Genomic DNA, 18,225 nt, shown 5'->3' on the forward strand with positions numbered 1-18,225 from the left:
TTTGCATGCCTAGCCTCTTATATCTTAGTGGAGTAGCAGTGATTCTCTGCCTCTTGTCTCACATTTGCTTGCTATTAATTAGCGATTCACATCATCGGGGACATCTCTTCCTGAAGGTACGTGTAGCCTTTGAGTATTTTCAGCCATCATTCCAAGTATGACATATTTATCTGTCTGCTCAATACGGTTCCTGCTTTGAAATAGCAACATTATTTTTTTCAAAACAAACTTTCTGAAAGCAGGCCCAAATGCACATAAAATTATCCACGTTTACAGCAAAGTGCAATTTGGACTGGAATATTCTTGGTACGGTAGCAGCATTGCAAGCTTTTAGGAATTTAGGATAATTATAGAGACAGAGCTCTAATGCTCTTTTCTGTGAAACCATTTTCAGGTGAGAGCCTCTCTGGAGAGAGAAATCCATTTATGCTGTTTGCTTTGCTGCAGTCACCTCTGTTCAGCCATTGCATGGTTGGTTTCCTTGACCAAGCTGCTTTTCTGCTGTTCCTTATCTACCACAGTGCCACCTTCCATGGCCTTGCAAGACCTCCTCCATTTTCTCAGCTTATGCTTTGTGAATTTCCAAAGCTTTTCTGTTCCTCATGGTTTCTTTATTCATTTTTTTTTCTATCTATATTGTCTGTAACTAAAAGTGGATGCCCTTGAGCAATGTTACAAGTACTCAAGATGTAAGAAAAAAAAACCAACAAACTAAGCAATTCCTGCTTGCTGCTTAATTGTAATTCTTCTGAGAATGTCATGTTCAGAGAATATAGAGAAGATAAGACTTCTTTCTTTGTTTGTTTCCTGGTGTGTGGGGACAAATGGCACTTGGTGTTCACTCCTGTTGGCTGGCATACTATTGTTGGTGGGCAATAGATCTGTAAAGGTGTACTAATGGGCAGGAGCAAGGAGAAAGTGTGAAGAAGGGAGATTAGAATGATTAAAGGAATAAAACATCTGCCTGGCAAGAACAGAAGGGATAGGACTCTTCGATCTACTGAATGGGGGAAGGCAGAGGGGTGGTGTGTTCAGGGTTTTACATAATCAGATGGAAGTGAAGTGAAAACCAGAATGGGAACCAGTCCTCAGCCAGTAGGCAGTGAATTTATAAAACTTGTTTCAACAGAAAACTGCGGAGATGGGGAAGTCAGCAAAAAGGTTCAGACGGGGATTCAGTAATTTCATGGGCATCTGGTCCAGGTGTAGATGTTGAAAAGGACAAAACCCTCCAATGTGTCAAGTACAATTGTGAATACTGAAGGACTGTGAGAGGAACAGAGCAAGAAACAGTTTGATTTCTTAAGCTTTCCCTACCTATCTTCTTTTAGGCACATACAGCTGGGCTACATCAGGTGTTAGTTCAAGCCTCTGTGGCATTTGGTGTGTCCTTATAAGATTTACTTATAGCTCAGACCACAGCACATTTAGGACTTAAAGCATTTCCCACTGTAAAGCCTACGATTAAGGAACTTGTATACGCACAAGATTTTGCGAGGCTCAGGCCTTATACTTTATTTGGTTAAATAATACCATGAACATTTACATGGCTATATAAATAATCGTTTCCAGTTAGAGCTGTCAGCTGAGCCAAACTAGAGATCTAAAGTGCCAAGGATTTAGTACATCTCCTTCTAATTTTACCCTGGCTGAAAGTGTGTTTAGAAGATGAGGTACAGATAAAAATCAGATAATCAAAATTATTTAGTGTTCTGTCACTCGTAAAATGTTTTATCAGTTAAAAATAAAAGGTGAGAAAAACATGATAATCTTTTACAAGAAACAAAGCCATATCTAAAGACTGGATTAGGAGGCTGTGTTTTAAGTGACAGGAGATGATTGCAAACAGTCTACGTTGGATGTTGACAGAGATCTCGTGATGTGTGGCTTATGCTTGCTTCACAAAGAGATGCTACCTGCAGAGCAAGAGTCACGCGTTGTCTTAGCAGTAGCTAATTACCTGGAAGATGGGAATAAAAACATGAATGACTAAACCAAGCGCTGGAGCTGTGTGGAGAGGTTCCAGCTGGTTTGCTAACTGGTTTGCTGTTAGAAAATGCTGATTCTCCCAAGTGAAAACACTTTGTTGCAATATGTATTATCAATGAGGTCATCACTTACGTTCCTTCCTAGCTGTTCTTCTACTGTGGTAGGCTCCTTAGTGGTCTGCCAGGTGGATGGCATAGAACTGAGCCCTTTGTCTCTTCCTCTGATGGATTTGCAGGGCTTCATGGCTGGTGTGGGCGCCCGGCTCACTGAGCTCTCCCACGTGTGAGACACATAAACCCCAACCGTATTCTTTTCAGTTGATGGAGGACCGTCTTTTCCCTTAGTCTGAAAAGCTGTCAAATGGAATGCAATAAGCTTCTTCCTTAACATGTTTACAGAATGGGTCTTGTGGCACAAAGGATGCTGAGATATTTTCACATGCATCAAAATTTATTAGCGGCCAGAAAAGAGGTGAGATGTTTTTTTTTAACAGTCATAGAATTATTCTTTCTTAGTGGTTTTTTGTATTCCTGGACAATTTTGTGTTAGCAGCCTGGTGGTTCATTAACCAGGAATACTGCATGAGCTATTTTGGTGGCTTTGCAACCATGAATGTATAAAGGGAATGCCAAAGAAGGAACAAACAATGGGGCTATTCTCTCCATTAGAAAACACTTCTTTATTTCAGTTATGTGCATGACTGTTGTTTTTTTGGTTCTGAGGTGAATATTTGCTCCATCAGACAGATTTATTTGGTGTCTGGTAATTTATGTTTGTGTCTAATGGATGTCAAGACTTTGCAGCATACAAGGAAGTAAGAACTGTTGAGCTCAGCAAGTCGTATTCCAGTCAGCAATGTCAGCTGGAAGCTGAGACACGAGGTATCACCTCAAGGAGAAACAGAGAAAACACTTAGGATTGTTTATCAAAGCATAAGGGCAAACTGACTGCAATGCTGGGAAATCTGTATTCATCTTTGTCTTTTCTATGCAAAAACTACTGTACTAATAAGGAAGGAAGACAGGAATGAGAAAAATAGGGCTATTGCTAGACAATTAATTCTTGCCAAAGAGACCAATATGTTTACAGAATGATGTTTATGCTATGAGAAGGAACAACCATTAGTGACTTTAAACATTAGCCATTCAGTCTCTATAACTCCCAGATGTTCCTGCTGGCAGAGGCCCGCTGTTCTTCAGCCTTACCACTTGTGCATCCTTAAAAGGGATGTGGAGTGATGTGTCTTCACTTTGGAGCTAAACTGAGCAAATGGTGATTTACTTCTGTAGGGTGCAGGCTTGCTATTGTTCCTCTATGTGCTCTGCATATGCTGAGTTTAGACCTTGTATGGCTTCTGGGTAACCAAAGGAAACAAAACCACTTTTTGTTTCTTTCTGGTCAAAATCCAGGCCATAACAGAAGGTGAAGCTATAAAGAAGATTTACTTTTACTTGCAACATATATATCTTATGGATCAAATGGCCCCTCTGTCATGATTGTTGGTGGTGTAAGAATGGAGTTGGTTTGAATAATTGTTAAGGGAAGAACAGCGTTGGGTTGAAAGACTGGAGATGGTCCCACAGCACAGCATTTGATCTGCATCTGAAACACTGTCTTTCTTGTTTTACTCAGGACTCTGTAATTGTTTTGTTTTGCTCTTTAAAAAAAAGCTTAATGCAGATAGATGAAACAAGATGTTTAAAACAACTTCCTTGTCTTGTGAAACATGTCCATTTAATCATGAACATATAGACACCAGAGAAACAAGTTATTCCTTCATTTCACCAGTAGAAAACACAAGTCTTCCCTTATTTCTGACTGGTGGATTCCACCAAGGATGCATACAACGCAGTATATTTTTTTTATGTTGCACTTACAAAATACACTCAGAACAGTCTAGAACACTTGCAAGATAGCCAGGTTTTAATCTTTACACAAAGAAGTCTGTTCTTTCCAGATTATTTGTGCCATTTTTTTGGCCTTGTGTAAGATAACAGTCTTGTTCCCAACAATAAAGCAACACATGAGAAATGTTGTGGCAGGAATCTTGGTGCAGTGCTACGCAGACATTCAATGAGAGGCTGTCAGTGTGGTGCTGGAATTAAGATTAGGAATCAGAAAAGGACAGCTGATAGTAATTTTTAAGTGAATCACTGCTGGCCAGCAAAATTGCAATAGTAGGATGTGTTAATGAAGATTTATCTGAACTGTAGTTGGTAAAAAGGGCTGGAGTTAATGCTAGGTTCTGTAAATATTTTTGCTGGTCTTTGCATGGCCGAAAAGCTGGAATAGCAGAGTCCAATAAATTATGAATGTTTTTCTACAAGGATTATATGTGCTGTCCATGCAACCTGAATATGGCAGTCAGGATGGAGCATACATTTCAAAATGCATGTTACCGAATGCCTTTGTGTTCAGTTGGTGATTGTAGTGAGGCCTGCCATCAACTCTCAGTGATGGAGGCTTAGTTTTAGTACTGGTATGCATTATTATCCACAGGGCACAGCAAGTTTGGACTGTAGTTGTTTGTTAAAAATATTAACAATCCATTTCTTCAGCATCATTTCCAGTTCTCAAGTTCTCACGTTCCTTTGGTCCCTGGGAAGGGACAGGAGAGGCACAAGCTTACATCTGACATTTTTAGAAGGTACTGTGGAGAATGCATTAGTATTATTTTGCTTACATGCATGCCAAAATCAAAGGAGAGATAAGCATTTTCAGTACAGGAAGATCTTAAAATACTCCGATCTCATTTTGAAAAAGTGGAAAATAAACTTCAAAAAATAGTATTTAAAGTCTTTGAAGTCTTCTTCTATTATACGATCCTGTCTCTTGCAGTGCAATTCCCAAAGAAACAACCATCTCGTGACCAGAGCTAAAATAGAATAGAAAGAGTAACTGCCAAGGCAGCTTTTATAGCAAAGTTTCTTCTTGCAAGTTTGTTTGGAGTGCTGAACTACCTTCTTTTTCTCCAAATACATTCTAAGAATGAACTGCAAGTTATTCATTCTCTAACCTTGCAATGGAGTTGCTGATGTCTCTCCAAGCTCTCTCTAGCAATGAGAGAATTTTTGTATCAGGATAAGATAAACTCCATATCTGGATTTCCATTTATTTTATTTTTTTTTTTTATTCTTTACTAGAGATAAATTGTTAAAGGAACAACTTGAAACCAGGCCAAAAGAATATGCTCAGTGCTCTGGGCTTTTTGCTTACTAATTTCAATGAGGAAAGAGGTAAATCATCACAGTTATTATTTGCTGTGATTATCTGTTAGAATGTAAATATATTATCTGTATCACTTGGTTTCTCTTGATTGTATATTTGGTAGCATAGATGTTAGAGTTTTGGTTTGCTTACTGTAAATGGATGCTGTGATGTTGCTGAAAGTTCAGAAACTCATTATTACTGTCATGTGCTATTTTTCTTCTCTGTGCATTGGATGCTAACAACAAAACGTGTCCATAGCACAGCTGTCCCACATAGAATTAGAAGGATTAGTGCTAAGTTTTCTTAACAGGTCTAGAGGGGCCTTTTCCTAACATCAGCTTTAGCCAGTCTTGAGAGGAGGGATCTCACTTCTCAAAAGTTGATGTCTGTTGTCTTCTTTCCATTTCTTTCATGGCAGAACTAAAGGAGGCATTCCACAGCCTGAATCTTATCTTCTTCTCAGGACTAGATGGAAGAGAGTTTATAAAAAGTCTTCTTCAGAGGGGTATAATGTGAATAACAGCTCTCTTATACTGGATTAACTTTGAAAATGAAGTGCAATGTTTATCTTAGTTTCTTCTCCAGTCAGCTATTTAAGATGGTAAGTTAATTTACTTTTGCACAAAACGATCACATTCACCAGATAAATTAGATGATTCCACTGAAGCTCTGTACAGTTTATCCGTAAACAAGGAAAGCAAAAGAAGAATTATTAAAAGGAAGTGACTTGTTTTTTTCACATAGCTCTAAGTTCAAAGTCAGAGAGGTCTTCCCAACATATGAAACAAACCAAACAAACATGAAAAGCCCCTTGGATATGAACTGGCTGTTTTGATGAACACAAATACCTAAGTTCTGTGTGAGAGCTCAGAAATTCAAAAGCAGAAATCAGATTCAAGGAACGCTGCAAGTTCTGTATGAGCAGGAAAAACGACTTCTTTACTTTGAAAATGATGAAGCCCTGGAACAGGCTGCCCACAGAGGAGGTGGAGTCTCCTTCTCTAGGGATGCTCAAAGCTCACCTGGATGCTTTCCTGTGCGACCTGCTGTAGGGAACTTGCTTTAGCTGGGGGATTAGGCTAGGTCAACTCTAGAGGTCCCCCCACAGACCCTACAATTCTTCAGTTGCTCCTGATATGGGCATCACTCCATCTTTTCTCTGGCTTGAGAAAATTTGTACAACTGTTAATATTCCAGCTTCAGCCATTTAAAAAGTTCTATGAATTAACAATGTGGAGAAGGATAGGAATGAGTGTTCTAGGCAGTCAGAAGTGTTATTTCTTCTCACTGGAGAAATCAAAATTGAGGTACAGCCGAAAGCCTGCAGTTAGAAGCCCCTCGCCTGTCCTGGCAGCATCTCCCTGTGCTGGAGAGGAGCCTTCAGGCTCTGCCAAGGTGACCCTCTTGCCAAAACATCTCTCCAGGGAAATTACTGTGGGTTGCCAACTCTCCCTTAGGAGGAACATTGCCTTAATGCTTGTGGGTTGATTCCCTAATGAACAACCATTCACAGCTACTTTAGATGACTGTAATGAACTTATGCTGGAAGACTATCTTATTACAGCCTTGCTACAGGCTGTTATTGTTGTCTAACTGTAGTTCTATTATTCATGGAAACAGAAAAGAAATATGCTTACCTTTACCTTTAAAAGAATGAGTCAGAGCCCTGTGTAACTCATACAATATTTTTTTCTTGTTTGTGGTTTCCTGACTTCACCGCACTAGTCACAGTGTAACCATTAGACACATTTCCAGGTAAACTTTACCTAAGAATTCATATTACTTTTCGTATAAATATATTATTGACCAAAATATTTAATCCTCAGTTCATCAGAATGAGGCCAAAAGTCTTTCATAGAAGGAAACGGGGTTTGCAGCAACTTCCTTTAGCAGGAATGTTGACTTACCACCAGCTTTCCTAGCAAACCTGTGACTAAACCATGGCACTACCGCAGTGCCACTACAGAAGCAGTTGTGATTAATTAAGTGGGAACTAGCTGAAGAACGGGGACTTCCTTCTTCAGTTGGCTACAGCGATTTCTGCCTTGCCCAGCTGCGAGGAGTGCCAGCACCTGAGACCTATTGATCTGTCAAGACTAACAGAATATTACAGAAAGACAAACTAAAACTTGTCTCGATAGTGTGGGGTGTCGATTCTTGATTCATTACTAACTGAATTTTTCCTACAATGAAATCTCAAAAGAAGAGAGTAGGTAGTTGGGTATAGATGACGCCTTTCCCTAATAAGAAAAGGGTAAAAATCGGAGGTAATCACATTTCAGACACAACTGCAAAACAGAATAATGGTTAAAGAGAAATATGGGAGGGAGAGCTGTGGAAAAGAGCCTCTGAGAGAGTCAGGAAGCAGATGTTGGGTATAATGGGGCTTGCAGGATGCCATGACTTCTTATTGTCATTCTGTGTATGTTTAGAGGAGAATAGGAAACTGGAGGCAAGCTGTGGAGTGCTAAATTTGGCAAGCAGTTCCTTTGAGGATTAAGCTGTTAATTTACAATGCTTCTATTTAAAGCCAGCGTTCACTACATCATGCTTAAATAAGATTGTAAGACCAGGGCTGTAAGGAATCATGGGCTCCTGAAAAGCAGTGGGTTTTTTTTTTTTTCCTCCTAAAAGAAAACTTTAGGAATAGGTGCAGCCTTAGCAAACCTCACCAAATGCTACTGAAGACTGAACTGATGTAGCAGGAAAAGGCATACAGAATTGCGCTAGACCATCACCCAAGGCTTGGACAGCCCACACTATGCAAGATCACTCCTCTGTGTATAATACATTGAGCTGATCTGAAACTGCAATAAATCTGGAAAAAGTACAGTACAAACTGAATGTACCAAACCACGAAATTTACCAAAAAAATTGTCTTATCTTCTGTTCTGTTGTATTTCATGCTGTTTCCCCCTTTGATGCCAGAACTCAGTCGACAAAGTGTTTCTTAATGAGTAATGAGATTTGGAAAGAAAATATTTGCACAGGCATCAGATGCGCTTTTTGTTCCATCCTCTTTCTCTAAACAGATATTAAGGATTTGCCACAGTTGCTGAAAGTTAACACACACTTTTTGACAAAATGTTACTAGTCTTTGGCCAGACACATTGCAGCAGCCACTTTTAAAGAGGAAAGCACAGTAGTTCTTTAAAATCACCCCACTACCAACCAGGATGAACACCTAGCTTTGTCCACAATAGTTGTTCATATGCTACATTCATAAAATCACAAGATTGGAAAGGATCTACAGGATCATCTGGTCCAACCATCCCCCCATTACCATTGCTACCACAAGCCACTAAACCATATGTTGTAGCTCCTCATCCAGATGCCTCTTGAACGCTGCCAGGGACGGCGACTCCACCACTTCCCTGGGCAGGCCATTCCAGTCTTCAGCAATGAGCTTCTCCTGGTGAAACTGTTTTTTATGATACCTTATGATGTTAGGAATCTATTATTAGTCTGGGGAGGTTTATAGTTTTTGCTTTTCCTCCCAGTCCTGAGCTCTGTGCAAATAAATGGCTGGAATTTTAGAGAGGGCAGAGTGACCGAATAGCTAATTAAAACCGTGTGATTCAGACTTCTGAACTAAATATCATGGAGATAATCACATGCAGGTCGCATCACTCTGTACATAAGCACAAAGATCTAACTTTTGGCACCTGCTTTTTGGAGAAATTTGGCACAGGCCTCCTGAAGTGCAGTGTAAAAGCCATTGGCAGCTTTTCCAAAGGGTAACAGTAATTGCTGTCCAGTGATACACCTCTGTTAAAAGAAAAAGCAAGTAAGGACAGGCTCAGATGGACATATTTTAATCTGTCCCTCTTATTTCTTCTGAACTCAGAAGGACCTGAGGCAGGATTCCACAACAGTCCATCTTTTCTGTAGATCCATGCTAAATTAATTAGCAGACCCAAATGCTTTTTCTGCTTTTCCCAGCGTTGACTATAGGTCCATGCAACAGGGATGTAGAGACGATTGTTGTTTAATGGCGGATAGTTCTCCCAGGGAAACAGAGTATCAGCAAAGAATGGTCTTTCTGTTAGAAATCTGCACTGGAATGGCTGTTTCAGGTTTATCTTGTTTTCTGATTATGGTGCAAATGTCAAGAAGTCTTGCAAATTCATGTTCCACACAATGTTTTCTTTGTGTGCTGAGAATATCTACTCCTAATGAAATGCAATGCTTCAGAGTAGAGCAAAGGACGCATCAGAGAACATTATTGAGAAGAAATAACAGGAAAAATATGCCATATTTTTAGAGGAAAATGATCACATCTAAAATTAGCCCTCTGGGGTATTCGAGTCAGGATGGCCTAACTTGAAAGTGCTGGTAATTCCTGCCTCACTGCAGTGAGAGCCTAACAACTCTTGTGGCAGCTGCTGCTGATTACCATCTTGAATTCCTATTGGTTTGAAGTTGCCCTAAATGGTAAACAGGTGATGCAGAAGCTGGTATTTGAGCAAGTAACTGCAATTGTATAGAAAGGCTGAAGTTTCCAGAGGCTTCGTGCTGGGGAAGATGATGTATTCAGAAGAAAGGAGGTGTTTTTTAAGTTTTAACATGGTGAGTTTTTGTAGAGTGTATTTATGTAAGATATATAGCTGAGTAATTTAGGCAGTGTATGGGAAATTGGTAATCACAGCCTGAAGCTTTGATTAATCAGCTGAGGCAAGTGTTGGTCAGCTGTGGGAGCACAGGTGAGAGTAATTAAGCTGTGCTCCCAGAAGGGGTGGAGCTTGACTCCATCTCCTCTAGACCTCTTTTAAGGGCTGACCACCGCTAAGGCAGCATCTCTTGGAGATTGCTCCTTGGTGGAGATTGCCTTAGTGGTTCCCAGCAGACTGAAGGCTTCTGTATGGGTGAGTTTTTTCTATAAATAACCTTTTGGGTATGTATAGCTATTGTCTTTCCTTTATTGTCACCATACAGGCAGTAAGAGCTATTCTGAATTACCCATTTAATTCCCTAACAGGATATGTGCAACTGAGGCTAAGGCAGTTCCTGTAGTAAACTTCTCCAGTACAGATGATTGGATGTTGTCTTACAGGTAAGTGCAGTTGGATTCAATGTGGAGAACCATAGTCTGAAATAATTGAGTTTAATGAACTATATTTGGTCAGATTTTATCAGAAGCTTCCTCGGGTTTGGTCTTGCAAAACTTCACAGAGAGGGAAATGCAGATTGTGAGTTTTCTGTGTCCTGGATAAATGTCACTTCCTTTACCAGTAATGGTAGCTGTGTTTTAAAATGAAGGTTGTAAGCTCTGCTCAGAAGACAAAATTTAAGGCAGCAAAGTCTGAGTGGATGCTCTAATACTATTCCAAGTATCACAGTACCTGGAAGCAGTGTTTCCTCAGGAGTGGGCTGAGGTGGAAGTGACCTGGTTCTGCACATATGCCAAGCTGTAGGGAGGGAACATTACTATATTTGTTTGGGGTTTGGTGTGTTAGTGTTGTGTGCAAGGCCAGCAGCCTTATTCCAGTTGGTTTTTTTTTGGTTTTTTTTTTGTTTTTTTTTTTTTTTTTTGTACAGCTGTTGAGCATCTTGAAGAATAGGCACTAACTTGTATCTGATTTGGTTATGAGTGAAGCAAGCTTGCTTCTTGCAGAGCACCCTAAGGGTGATCCATAAGTTCATTTTGAGGATAAGGTATATCAGGCCAGAATACGCAGTAGTTGTCTCTTATCAGTTCTGCTTCCTCTTTGAAATTTGTATTATCTTTGATAAGGATTTGATTATAATAGTTCCCATAACTGGTAAGAAATACACTTGGGGAGCAAGAGTTTAAATTTAGACTGCTGCAAGGAGGACAGAATGTACTCCTTGCTCAGTAATTTATTAAAGCTAGTAGCTCAGTAGGGCTCATGGAGCTGGTGCTTAAGGTCTGAATAGCAGCATTTCCCAGCATTACACTCTTCTGTTCTCATTGTTTTAAGCCCATCTTTGTGTTGTGTCTGAGAAAAGATTGTAGCAGAGGTCTACATTTGCTACCTGCTGTGCTCTGTGCCGAGGGATATTAGTCAAAGAGTAGTGCTGCTATGCTTTACCCTGTCCGCTCCAACAGGCTTCTCCTTTGCTCTCCTGGCTCTTAGTGATCTGCACTGGCTGCTTCTTTATGCAATACCTTGTGTCGCTGGAACTTTTTCCTTGGACTACACCAGAAATAATGGTAACACTTGGGCACAAGTCTCTTGCTTTGCTAGTTTTTATGTAATTCACTTTTGAAATCCAACCCTGAGCCTGGGAGGGCCTCATTTAAGAGCTGTAGCATTTTGATAACATAATGTTGTGCATGAGGTGATGTTCAACATGTGAAATACAACGTATCCCTTGTAGCATGAATTAAGGATGGTTTTTATTTTGTTACTGATGATGTAAAATGCAACAAAAGGGAATAGGTTTATTTTGTTGCATAATCTGGTACTTCTGCAGCTACTTTTATAACATAGTTATGTGTACCTTCATGAAGAATGCTTTTAGAGCTCAAAAGTAGAAAAATGCCTTTGATGTACCTGTTCTTTATATTTGCAGCCCTGTTACCCAGTTTTGATTATCTTAAGCATTACTATGTGTTCTTTTCTCCATTCAAGTCAGTTTTACTTGAAAACTGCATTTATACAAGCGATGTTTGATACAAACACCAGCTGATTGTTTTTGTTTCCTTCACTTTTTCCTTGTATGATGTTTTTTGTGGGGAGAAGGAAAAGAGAACATAGGTCCTTTCTTAATAAAAAACAGGGTTCTTAAAGCCTCTCACAAATTAATGAGTCAGAAAGGTCAGTAGGATGTAATATTGGAAGTTTGCAGTAAAGAAAAATCACCACTAAAAATGCTAATTATTGTGTATTTTTTTTATTTCCATCTTTTGGAAAACAATCATAGAAAGTCAGTGTAGGAGTGACTTTTATGTTGGAAAAAGATACAAAAAAAGTACTACATATTCCTTGCACGTCACAGAAATCCACCTGAGTTTAATGAATCGTTCTCCTTCCTCACCTTTCTTGAAGCAATTTTGCTCTCTATCTGCTGGCTGAGGTTTCACGTAATGACACATTTTGATGTATTGCAATTATGTCACAGGAGATAATATCTGAGAAAGAAAAACAGAGCAGCAGTAAGTGCTGCTGAGAATTTATGTTCCAGTTATAAATCTGCAAGCAAATGTGAACAGTCTGTTCTGAAATGTTTCCTACTTCTGGCATAGAAAGACAGCAAAGCTACATTGGTATGTTGCTGTAGTTGTGAAGCTGCAGGAAGCTGTGTGCATGATGTGTGCATATGGTTCTTTTGTATGTTTTAAATGCAGCCAGATCTGCAAGTGGTCTGAAGTTGGTTCAGCTTTACTTATCAGGACTAAGGCTATGTGGAACTACTTGCTGGCTGCACTCTTTCTCCTGTAGCTTCAAGGTAGGGAAACAATTATGTACACAAAACCTGAGAGAGGTTGGAGGTGTGGTTTTCTGAAGGCACCACTGAGCACCTGTTTGTGATACAAAGAGGTTCTCTGAATGTGTGGAGCTCTTTCCAAGAATACTGGAGGAAGTGTGCCCCATTGACTGGGGACATCTACGGTTCTATTGAAAGACAGAAAAATGAATAAACGGAGCAATATATTTAAACAAACAAAGACTGCGGGGGGCACCCTTTTCTCCTAGCTGCCAGAAGCAGCACTGTTTGCTTTAATTCTTTGTTTGCACAGTAAGTAACCCTTCTAATTTCTGGTTCCAATTAGAGAGGTAAGTAGGTGTTGCCCATGTCACTTGCCTTACTGGCTTTTCTCTTTCAAGTTCTGTAGCCCATGTAGGATTCCCTGGAAATGTTAAGCTTGTTCTTGATATAAATTAATTGCAGTCAGTTGCTCTTGAACTGAGTTTTGGCTCATCTGATAAAGAACAGCACAGTGCTGTATGCAATGAGGAAATGACTAGGGTAATCTTTACATCTCATCTAGGAGTTTGGCAGATGATTCTTGTTCTTGCCTGTCTGTTTCTTCTGCGCTTAAACATGAGGATGACGTTCTCTTCAGTTATGTGTCTAAATTTATCTGTGTTGCTGGATCCATTTCCAAACAAGTATGATAGATCTATGTAGTAATGGCACTTATTTTTTCTGCTTAGCCTATCACTTTTATTTTCATGGAAACTCTTGATGGTGTGAGAAGGGACATAATGACATTCAGCAGATCTGTATGATAAATAACATAATATTTTATTTGTGGTAAATGTGACCTTGAGGTTTACTACAGTTAGAGATGCAGTTGGTGAACTGGGCTTTTTTGCCCTACAGACCTACTAATAAACTTCTAAAACAAAACAGAAGTTTGATTTTTTTTTCTATGTCTTTCCATTCCTTTTGCCTTAACTTCTCCATAAACTCGAGGAAAAATCCGCATGGCTTTTAGTTGTGAGTTTTCACTCTTTCCCAAAGTAAGTTTCTACTCAGCTGAACACTTCAGCTGCCCTGGCTCCAAGCACTGTGTATCTGTATAGGAAATCTGGATTTGAATGAGCCACTGTAGGACCTTGTAGCCTATGGTACCTCTCTTGAGAAACACAAAACTGATGGTTGTCATTCCTGGCTTGTTCTCACCTTCAATTAAACACCGGTGATGTCTTCATTAACACTTGAATAATGTTCTTAATTGTGCTCTGTGAGTCAAGCCAGAAAGCATGTGCTTTCTGACACTGGCACAGTGATCGCTGTGCTCATCTCTATCAGAAAGTGAGGGTGCAGTGGGGGACTCGCAGGGACCTTTACGTGAGCCCGAGAAAACATGCAGCTAAAAGCAAGCAGGGAGAGCCTCAGCCAGTGCCTTGAGCAAGGCATGATTTTGAAAATGCTGTGTTTCAAGTTATATTTTTGACTGGAAGTGAAACACAAACATGTTTCATAAACACTAGTTTATTTCTGTTGCTAACACTGCTGGATGAGCTGGGTCTTGGGTTATTTTTCTGATCTGTTACTGATAGACCACAGTTGTGGGACCAGTGGGCTATAAAAAATTAATTGAAACATCAGAATTGTAGTAACCACATTCTCTTCCTTAGATTACAGAGTTGGTGCTATGCAATTTCAACTTAGTTTAAGGGAATATTGCCATTTGAAAATTTAGTTAGGTTGTTAGGTGTTTCAGCAGTATTAGAACAGGGAAATGTCTGGTTTTCTTGGTTTGTTTCCTTTAAGCTAATTATTCTGTCACCAGCACAATGAGTTGCCCAGTACTCTTAAGTTATTTGGTAATATTCCTGGAACACTCTATAGAATAGTCTATCTTGAGAAGCTGCCAACTAGTTCTGACCTATTCTTACTCTGCAGATCTGTTCCTCTTACTCATTAGAAATTTATTCCAGCTTACACCAGAGTCATTACACTTCTGTGTTTTATTCCTGTTAAACTTCTGGTCAAATACCGCTTTCCAAACCTGTGGTATTGGAACGTCTCTAAGTGCTGTCAAGCACCCCTTGAGAACTCCATGTGCAAAATTTCACTCTTTGGACATCTTCATGAGGAACAGCATCTCTAATTACACAGTCTCCTCAATATTCTGGATTGCTTGAGCACATGGAGAGGGGAGGGTGCAAAGGGATGGAAGAAGTGGTTTATGTGGCTTTGTGTGAGTAGAACATTAGAAGAAAAAGTGCATGCTATGCACTAGAAATAGCGTTGTCCAACCTACCTGTTGATGCAAATCCCAGCGGTGAGTGGAGAGATTTATTACAAGTGCTCTGAATTTTACTGGCACATCTGTATTCTGCTCCCTTTTCCTGTAAGCAGTGCAAGAGCAATTGATTGTGCAAAATTTTCCGAACTGATGACTTTTTGGGTGGGAGTGGTTTGATGGGAAAAACTGCTGCTAAAGTGAAACCTCTCTAATGGGTACAAAGCAAGACTTAGATACCTGTCTTTAAATCATTACTGAGAAACTATGATGGTGCAGAGTCTTGTAAATGGTTCAGTACATTGTAGAAAAGAAGTATAACATCTGAGAAGAAAAGGTCTGCCTCTGCAAAACCCTTTCAAGAACCCTATTTGTGAAGACTTGTGCTTCCTGGATCCTCACCAAAGCTTAGGGCTGAGTGCTTCCTTGTAGAATATATCTTGCCTTGCACTGGCATGTGCAGCGTTGTTCAAGTTGTCTCTTCTAACTGGAGTAAGAATAGTGGTATTTCTCAGGAATTATTGTTGTGGGGTTTTATATTTATTGATATTGAATAAGGGGCTTAGTGAGTAGTTAATATTCAAAAATACTAAAGCATTTTACACTTGTATCTACAGTCTTTGGAAAAAAAATAACTTGTTAATTTCTGTAAGCAGTGTATAGGTAATAGCTAAACTTGAAGGCTAACTAGTATCACCAACTAGAAAAGAAGGGCTGGAATACCTGCATTAGGAACACAGTTCAGCTTCCTGTTAGTGGAAATGGGCATGGTTGTCATGCATGTAACAACTAGAAGGAGGAGGGGGAACAAGGAAAACAAAACACACTGTTCAGAGGGTTGGTGATCTAAATGAGAAAGCTCATAAAGAAGGCCCTAAATATCTGGGGAACTTGAATGCCAGTTATGAACAACTCCCTTCCACACTGCTTCCTTCCCAAAATAAGGGAGCCTGAATTCACTTCTTGTGCTCGCCACTGTGGGATGTTTTTTCTTTGTTGCTTGCTGTATATGTTTTGTTATCAGTACTTCATGGAGGGAAAGAACTGCAATTCCTATTTGCATAGAACTCCATTACTTTGTTATTTAGACATTTCTTTCCATACTCCTATTGGGCTTATTTAAGTTCATATTTTTTCCTCTTGTTATATGTTTATCTTGGTGCTAATTCATTCATTTCTGACTAACAGCTGGCTGGTCTCCAGAATTCAGGTAGCTGTGGGAAAAACCTGAAGCAGAGCCATGCTGTGTACAGTAGTAGTAAGGCAGGAATAAGTTACACCTCACATGATAGCAACATTTTTCAAGAATCATTAAAAAAAGGAACACAAATGACGCATCTTAATGAATATTTATTAATGTGCTAGAACAACATGAGCTGCTCAATTGGCTACTGTGTGTTCTGCAGTGTGCATGTACCTATTGCAGTTCTTGGTTATGTTAGCTATTAGCCACGTCACCTTCCTCCTGTTAAACAAACTGCAAGTCTTCACAAAGAGGGGTAAATATGAATTTTGCTGTTAACAACTTGTTCAGGCTGCTTTGTGTGGACTGGGTTGTGACAAGGCCAAGGACAAGTGCAGTTTTGGCAGCCTTCCACTCTAATCTGGACCAAGGGGAGGAAAAAAAGCAACTTCTCAGTTTTTAGGAGCCCCTTATCACTGGTAAGAGGAATTCCTATAAGAAAGCTGTCAAAGTTTAATGAACTTCAGGCATATTAATGTGAGATAAGAAGTTCTAAGAATTGGATATAGACAAGCATTCAAAGAGTATCTTTGGATGTGTTATTTTTTTTCAAGCTTGGCTCATTAACTGAATCCCACACAATCCTGATACCTCAATTAAAAGCACAGACATCAAATATACCTATAATATTAACACAGCCTTCTGCCTGAGACTTTCTGCTTTCCACAGAGAGAGCCTGTATATAAGAAAGTGAAACTATTTCCGCACAGAGAATGGCTAAGTTGAGTGACAGCAACCATTCCATGTTACTCCTGGGATGACTGCAAGCTACTGAATAAAATTCAGGGTCTCTCTTTGGGGTGATGGCTTGGTGTTCTGAACACTGGATTAGTGTGGTGAAAGCAGCGTGCCTATTAGGTCAAAGATAAGTTATGTTTGATGAAAACAGCTGTGCAGGTTTCAGGACTGGGAGCTGGAATGCCACTTCCACAGCTGCTGGTTGCAGACTGGCTCTTGTAGCTGATAATTGTACTGCATTTTGGGCAGAAAGAGTAATTATCCAGTTCTCTTAGTGAGGGGTAAGCAGAGATTTTGCTCAGTGTCCTCTGTGCCAACTCTTTCTTAGGGATGTTATGAGGTATCACCGAAGAATGTTCTAAATGGGATAAATGAGACCAGACACCCCGTACCAGCCATCTGATAATACACGACTTATATCTACTGTTCTGTTTCAAGATGTTTGACCGCTGTTTACTGTGGTAACTGACTGACTTTATTGTGCTGTCCAAGAGGCTGGCCAGCTCTACAGCCACTATGTCCAGTAGGTGAGTGAGTGCTGACTTATCTTATGTAGCAAAACTAGAGGGGAATGTACATCAACCAGCACCAAGTATACTCAATGTAACTGGACTAATCGGGACTTTAATGAGGCCAGATGGGGGCCAAGGGAATAAAAGAAAAAGCCAAGCAGAAAACAAACAGCTCCCTGTTCAAACTCTCTAGAACTTGAAAGGTAAAGGAAGCATGTGGGTGTTCTACTTACCCTTCCATCCTCCAATAGTGGTTATTGTACATCCCCATTCTCAACAATGTAATCTGCAATTATAGGAGTGTTTTGACATCATCTGTCAATAGGTAGAATTGCTTTAGTGCTTTGGTGTATTAGATTAGTGGCTGACTGGTACAGTCTGTATTGAACAGGGAAATGGAGTTACAACAGCAGGTCGAGCAGATGTGGTATAGTTGTAGGGACCTGTGGTATACATGCCTAAGAACTATATTCTGGAGTTAAACAAGGAAGTCAGACTTACATATATTTTAATGGGATCCTTCTCAAAAGATGAGAGAAGAAAAGGAAAACTGAGAAACATGTACAAAAATAAATCTTCATATACACCAGAAAGGCTATAATTGCTTTTAGTGTTGTTGATGAGCCTGTTTTTGGAGTCTAGTTTATATTTAGGAGCGTGATTTAATTATTGTGACAAATGTGTTTGCTGCTTTAATCTATTGAAAAATGCTGTTCAGATGTCTTTGGTGGCTTTCAAAATGATGCTTGGCAATAGAGTTACTTTTAAAAGCATGAATTCAGAAACAGAGGAAAGCATAACATACATGGTTACATGACAGAAATGATGGGGTGCATTGTGTTTTTGGTTTCCCTTTGTCTATGGGGTGT

At 39.7% G+C, this 18,225-nt stretch overlaps 1 long non-coding RNA gene across 1 annotated transcript in view; it reads left to right on the forward strand.

The window, feature by feature from the left end:
* Positions 1-9,860: 9,860 nt before the first annotated feature.
* LOC107317179 (uncharacterized) overlaps positions 9,861-18,225 on the forward strand; it is an 87,508-nt gene continuing 79,143 nt past the window's right edge. The window contains exons 1-2 of the long non-coding RNA XR_014932660.1: positions 9,861-10,064; positions 10,178-10,252. This is a non-coding gene — a long non-coding RNA (uncharacterized LOC107317179). The remainder of the gene's footprint in view (positions 10,065-10,177; positions 10,253-18,225) is intronic.

This window comes from Coturnix japonica, chromosome 11, assembly GCF_054131305.1.
Source record: "Coturnix japonica strain WE chromosome 11, WE-NBRP24, whole genome shotgun sequence".
Taxonomy (NCBI): Eukaryota; Metazoa; Chordata; class Aves; order Galliformes; family Phasianidae; genus Coturnix; species Coturnix japonica.